This window comes from Drosophila miranda (genome assembly GCF_003369915.1).
Source record: "Drosophila miranda strain MSH22 chromosome Y unlocalized genomic scaffold, D.miranda_PacBio2.1 Contig_Y2_pilon, whole genome shotgun sequence".
In the NCBI taxonomy this organism is placed as follows: Eukaryota; Metazoa; Arthropoda; class Insecta; order Diptera; family Drosophilidae; genus Drosophila; species Drosophila miranda.
Window position 1 is genome coordinate 33,564,971 of NW_022881614.1, and position 7,436 is coordinate 33,572,406.

General features: G+C 45.0%; 1 pseudogene; it reads right to left on the bottom strand.

Moving 5' to 3' along the window:
- Positions 1-5,337, bottom strand: LOC117185963 (annotated as a pseudogene).
- Positions 5,338-7,436: the final 2,099 nt, after the last annotated feature.

Consider the following 7,436-nt stretch of genomic DNA (forward strand, 5'->3'; position numbering starts at 1 on the left):
GCATAAGAGTCTTACGAGATAGCTTAACACAAAGAACATCCATATTCATACCCAGAGACAGGGCTTTCGGTCTGTGGGCTGCGGGCGCCAATTGAATTTATCTGGTAACGAACTACTTGGGCTTAATCTAATTGAAATTCTCATGGTTAAACGAATGAAAACGTTTATAACAGGTTGTTGTTGCATCTACTTTCGAATATCGGACGTGGCCGAAAAGGAATTGAAGCTTTTCTGGGCCACACCAAAATCCTTGCTACGGTCCTTTTTTTGGTTTTGGAAATTTAAAGACAAGCAACCATATATATATATATAACATATATGCATTCATAAAGACAATCTGCTTGCGTTTTCATTTTACCTTCAACAACAATATGGGCGGCGGCTATAAATGGGAATTACTTAAAATTTTTCATTTGCTAAAACACTTTTCAACACATTTGTGCATAAATACATACTATATATGTATAGAGAGAGCATATATGTATAAACGCAAGAGTGCACCTGATTGATGGAGGAAACGGAATGAGCCAAGTAATGATAACCAAAAAAACGTTGTGCGGCTGGGCAAGACGATGGATGGTAGTAATGCGAGCACGCGCTCACATCACGGTTACATAGTGAGAAAAAAACTTAAAGAAATCACAACTTAGGCCTGGCTCTCATTGCGCCCAGGTGTTATGTTGACCTGACGATCTACCGCAGACGGGGATGGCACCTGCACTTCGGCATCGGCCACATCGTTGTACGGCGGCGGCGGTGGAATGCTCTCCATCGCATCTAGGCCTGCGTCGATCACCTCCAGATCATCATCGTCATCGGAAATGGGGCCAAGGGCGACATCACTGCGTCGCATTGGAGGCGTGTTGGCATTCACGTGCATCGTGTTGTTGTTGTTCGGCATTTCGTTGTTGTTATCCATGTTATCATTATCATCCATAATGGAGGCGACGTTTGCAGTGGCCACTGCATCCAGAGCCACGAACAGGGGGGGCACACCAGGATTTGCTTCAGCACCGCCAGCTTCTCCGGCCTGATCCTCTTGGTAGTTGGACATGGCCACCTGATAGGATGGCGGCGGTGCCTGCTTCAAGTACTGGGCAATGGCCTCATCATAGTTGGGCAACAGAGTGGTGTAGGCACGCTCCTCAGCCCCAAAGGTGCCGCTCACACCATTGATCCCGGATCCCGTCTCGAGGAAGGGAAACAATGTGCGGATATGTTGCTGACGCAGAGTCAGGTACTTGTAACAGCGCCAGACGATGCCAATGCAGTAGGCCTTCAGGAATACAATGCACACGAAAACGACGAGAACCACCACGACGAGCTCCTCAGGCGGCAGCTCCAGCAGCTTCTCGCGCCAGGGCAAGCGGTGAGACTCGGCAATGATTCGATGGATGGCCTGTAGGTAGCACAGATAGCCAGCGGCGGTGAGGCTGCAACCGGAAAGAAAGAGCTGGGGAGGTTGCCCACAAAACGATTTAAAATGATCTTACGTCGTTATGGCGAAGTCAAACAGCTGCAGACAGAAGAAGGGCAACAGATGCGACGGTTTCCCCTTGATGGTTCCATAGATCATCATCAGTGTTATGGCTATCATGCAGGTGCACACCAGTCCGCCCATGTCAAAGTTCTCTACAAGCATAGAATGAAACCGAAAACGATAATTAGTAATCCATCCACGGATCCACTCTGTGTCACTGCTTACGCTCACGCTTACGATAGTTGAGGGAATGGTCGCGGTAGGCGTAGGGCGGGTCCACTTTGCTCAGGGGCGTCGGCAAGGCCGGTGCATTGAGATCCACAGTGTTGTCAATGCTGCCGCTTTCCAACTCGTCCATCATCTCGGGGTTGCGCCAGATGACCGCCAGAACCGCTCAGGGCCAAAATGTTGAGGAACTGCAAGTGAAGCGGAGACGGATACATGAATACTACGCTGTATTATACCATCGTATAAGCTTATGTGGGAACAATGAGCTAAGACAGGATCAATTCAATGGAATGGGTATCAAGATATATATTAAAAATTTTCACAACAAATGAATACAACGGAAACGGGTTTAGCGATGGTCAGCTGGGGCCAAGGGCTGCAACCTTTGGGTTAAGTGGTGGCAGCTGAGGCACTCGACGCCGCTCGGAGCCACTGCCGACTCCAGCGATTTCCAGTAGTGCTTGGGCTGTACCTGCAGGCGGTTGAGCTATCCAATGAACGCTTGGTAGGAAAAGTCCAGTGCTAACTTGCAGTTAATGCGATGGTGATGGCTGCAGGCGGGGTCGAAGATCCAAGATCTTGGCTCTGGTATGCTCATGGCAGATTTGAGGAGGTGATTTTTTAACCCCTCTTGATCGGCGCCGTAGTAGATTCGCGTGGTTGTGTAGGCAATGCCATCGTGGATCAGCTGACGCACAGTCGGGTCAGTGACAACCCTCAGCACTTCCAAGGAAGATAATTCCGGATTTTGGAGTCGTACTAAATGCCACGGCGCGATCAAAGCAAAACGTACACAAGATGAGACCTCTTTTACCTTGTCCTGGAGCTGAGGCCACCGGCAATTCAACCAGCGCACTGCAGACATTAGGACCTCCAGCTCCGAGTTGACACCGAGCATACTCGAGCATAAAGAAGAAGGAGCGGCTTCAGCGGCAGAAGGAGAAACTCCTCAGAGGCGCCTCGCCTCCACGTACAGCAATGCAGCTGCGTTCTCTTTGCAACCATGATCTTCAAGAACTTTGCCTCAACTCAAGCATCCATTCGTAGATAAGACCGAAACTCCTTGCGGTCACATACTCCTCTGGTAGCTCCAATTCAATATCGTGGGCGGTATCGCGAAACGACTGTGAGTAGCTCTGCAGAACCATGAGATGCAGTGGGAACTGACATTCGCCGATTCTGACAAGGAGTAGCTTCCAGTGTCGACCACTTGTCGGATGCGGCATATCCCAAGGAGTACAGGGTGCGCTCCTTAGGCTCGCCAGCATTCGTGCGCCAGGACGGGGACGAAGGACAATTAAAAGCTGGGTTCTTGTACAGCAAGACTAGGCCATTCTCCTCGCTCTCCACGTCCCCAGAGCTGCTACTCTCATCCGTCTGCTCCTGCTCCTCTTCCACCAGGCTCTCTTCTTCGTCATAGCTCAGGGGGGTGCTCGCTGAATAGGAATCAGATTCTTCGTAATCGCTCTCTGCTCCGTGGTACATTGCACTCGAATCTTGCACAAGCTGTGTCGAATGCTTCTTCTGGAAGCGATCTCATTGGAAAGGAGCAATCATTTCAAATTGCTCTTGTGCGAAAAATGTAGATTCGAATGTTAGTTTTAATATTATTTCAAATTGACTGGGAAGGCAAATGCCAGCTCATATCGTAGGGGATAGATACAGATTCATTAAAAACATTTTTTGAACATCTCGCAGGTGTTTGGGTATTCTATGGCTTATCATGACGATGAGCTGGCAGCCGAGCTGGCAAGAGAAAAAAAACCACAACAGATAAGGAAACTTCAGTAGATTTGATTTGCGATTTGTGTGCTAATAAGTGACAGTTGAATTAACAATTCTCCAATTTATGGCGGCCTTCTATCGCGCTGTTGAAACTGTTGACCGAACAGAAAGATGTTGTATGCATATCTGAGGGGAAATGTTTGCATATCATCTGGCGAGTACGTGGATTTTTAAAAATAAATGGAACAGCTCATAGATTCGGATATCCTGGTATCTGGCGGTGACTGTTTGCACATATGGCCCGTGCTTAGACATCACATCAGGTTCAAGGCTCTGTTTTGACGGCAAATTGACCTTTAATGCGACACTTAAATGGAGGCGCATGGTTTGTTTGTTATAATTCTAATTTGGATACCTAAACGAAGTTGGATCAGTCAGATGGTCGCAAGATGACTGTATCACTATATGATGACTCAATCGGAATATTCAATTCGCGGCTATACGCTACACAAATAAATAAATAAATAAGAGCGTTTGAGCAGCCGATACTCGACTCGAATTGGAGGGGTAAACAAAGAAAAGGGGAAACTGGGACCCGAAGTGGGATTAAATTGCACTTGAAGTTGATAAGAAGTGAAACGGAACACCATCGACAAGGTTTCAGAGCCCCACAGTCGCTGATGCTGCTCAAACTGTAATCATTTTCGCAACGCATGTGACGATTTGTTACTGCAAAACGCGAGTCGGTGTGGTGCGGTGCGGCGAGCGACTATGAAAGCGTGTCGCAGTGGACCCCAATCATAAGAGGCGGAACAAGCACTGAAATACACAAATTATGCCAATTGCTTATGCCAAGTCATGTGTAGGCGACACCTCTCCACAATGGGCTGTAGTAGGGGCTACTTTCAGCCGGGGGCTGGACAAAAGGCCCACCTTAGGGCTTGTGTAATCGCACTATACCGTTTGCCAGTCACGGATCCGGACCGACACTTCCGTATTGGGATGCAAAGTGATGCTAAGTCCCATCTTCGCTGGCACTGTTGCCGATCAGATGACGCACGGATTGACGTCACAGGGGGAGGAAAACCCACGCAGGGAAAGTTAGACGTGTGCAGTGCGAAAGTTTTAGAGCTGCTGGATGCGTGCAGTTTTGGAGGAACTGCGCAGGCATGGTCGATTGATTTTGCCCTTCCTTGACACTGAAAAGGGTCAAAAATGAAGCGGCAACAACTTGCATGCGTGGGAATGCAGCTGTGCATACACATTTTGAGAAGCCTGCTTCAGCTGTGTGTGTGGGTGGGGTAAAGGTCAGAGGGTGGTAATTGAGTTTCTTACCAAATGCCACAATCCAATCATCAGGGTGGCCGTATGGACATGCAGACCAAAACAGCACGTAAACTCCTTCTGCTGGCGATTGCCATTGCTGCTGGTGGCGGTGCCATTGCTGTTGTTGTTGTTGCTGGCATGATGACTACGTTGCGGTTCCATTTTGACGTGAATCCTTAACATTTCACGCCCCGCAGACAGAGGTGGGTGCCACAAGCTGCAACAAAAACAAATCACCAGGCATTAATTATGTTTATAATTTCACAATATACTCGTATAAGTGTATACATAAGTACACATATGCATATATAGTACATATGGCTGCGGTTACAGTCAATGTCAATGTGTGTGCCTGGGTTTATGTTGTGTGCCACTTTATTTGATGTCTGCTTAGAAATTTGCACAATTGTTTTTCATGGTTTTCTGCTTTCACTATAATTTTCGTTTAAGCACTTATTATTAAATGTACCTTTGGAGTGTTAGATGTATAAATCTAATCTAGTTGTTAATGCAACTTGCACTGAATTCGAAATCTATCTTTTTAATGAACTGCGCAGCAGTGTGATAAAAATATACCGTGCGACCCTCAGAAATATACCAAAATATACCGTCTCATTTTAAAAATATACCGCAAATATACTGACGAATTCAAGTTCTATTATACATATTACTCGTTTCTGATATTCCGTAGAATATTTCTAGCTAGATAGATCGTTTAGCCCTGCCCACATAATTTTATATGGTTACTGATTCAACTTTCTACTTGACTGGCTTATTTTAAATACTTGCTTTTATTAGATTTTGCCTAAAAAAAAGGTTTTAGTGAAAAAGGTCAAACAAAAAAAAGTTAGGGCGTAATTGTTCCTATTGCTCATAGTTTTATCCCATTGATAAATACATTTTCTACAAGATTAACGAATTTTAAGTACTCCCATTTATTGTATTTTGACTAAAACAAGGTTTAAACAAAAAAAACAGTCACAATGTTGTAACGTCAATGTTGCTGGTATTTAAAGTCGTGTTGCTTGTCAGCCTATGGCCATTTGTATACACTATTTGGTTTATTTTATATAAAGATACTGTTTTCCAAGCTGCTTTAAAGCGTAATTTAGAAAGACCATTTCTGAAAATGATATGTCTTAGTCGTTACTCATTCCTGGTCTTTGTAAGGAGACCACTACCTGCAAAATATCGTTGAAATACCTTTCAAACAGAGATTAACAACAGCCCAAGGATGACCCAAGCCCAAGGATGATTTCCATGTTTTTCACAAATAGAAAAGTTCTCAGAATACACACTACTTGAATTCATAAGTGATTTTATTTAGACTATAACAAACCCTTAAAAATACAAGATGGCAAATATAACATGTAAAGTCTGCTTAAAGTTTTGTTCGCAAGCCAATTGTTCAGCTGTATATACAGCCTTCGACTTCTCTGGGACCTGTTCCAATTCCCAAAAGCGCTCCACCAGAGAGTCGAGAGAACAATGATCGCTACCAACAGCGATATTGCATACAGCATCCTGTGCTGATGCCTTATATTTTCCTGATACAATCCATCCCAACAATGTTTTCTGGATTGTTGGATGTTCGGAACTTGCCTTTAATTGGCCTACACACATTAACTCAAAAAAGGTTTCTGCCCCTATCAATAAGTCAACCTTAGCAGGCTTGTAAAACTGCGGGTCTGCCATCTGCAGGTTTGCTGGTATCTTCCATTGGGCGAAATTGACAACATGATCGGGTTGGTATGTGGAAATCGACCTTAACACCCAAAAATCGGAATCAAAGTTGTGATCGTTGATACGAGATTGGACAGAAGTATGAATCTTGTGCTTTATGACGGACGAGTTTTTTCCAACAGTTGTGATATTAAGGCACTACTCATCACGGCGCAATCGTAAGCGCTGGGCTAGATCCTCGGATATAAAATTAATTTGGGAGCCGGAATCTAGAAGTGCCCGTGCATACTGAAATTGTCCGGACCGATCTTGCACCTTTACAACAGCGGTAGCAAGAATAACCTGGTCAGCATTAGCAACGTGACTAGAATAAGCTGTCTGAGGCTCAGACGATGACGAATGTTCTACTGGCACAGAACTAGCTACATTTCGAATCAGCTCGCCTATCCGTCTTTGCACATGAAAATGACGATTTAGTGGGTCCTTTACTTGTCTCTTGTTTAGTTTTACCCTTATTCCGTGTTGACTCTTCGGCAGCTAGATGCTGATAGCGCCGATTCAGCTGGGCTGCGCACTCGGACCAAGACGGTATCGGAAATCAAGATCAACGTTTAAGGAGACATTATAAGTTTATTCATTAATAGCTAAAATTTAAATACATTACTAGCACTTAGTTTACCCTCTCCAAATATTTTCAATTTCCCTTAACTTAACTTCGCTGCGCTTAAACTTGGTTTTATTTTTATACCCGATACTCAAAATGAGTATCGGGGTATATTAGATTTGTGGTAAAAGTGGATGTGTGTAACGTCCAGAAGGAATCGTTTCCGACCCCATAAAGTATATATATTCTTGATCAGCATCAATAGCCGAGTCGATTGAGCCCTGTCTGTCTGTCCGTCCGTCCGTCTGTCCGTCTGTTCGTCCCCTTCAGCGTCTAGTGCTCAAAGACTATAAGAGCTAGAGCAACGATGTTTTGGATCCAGACTTCTGT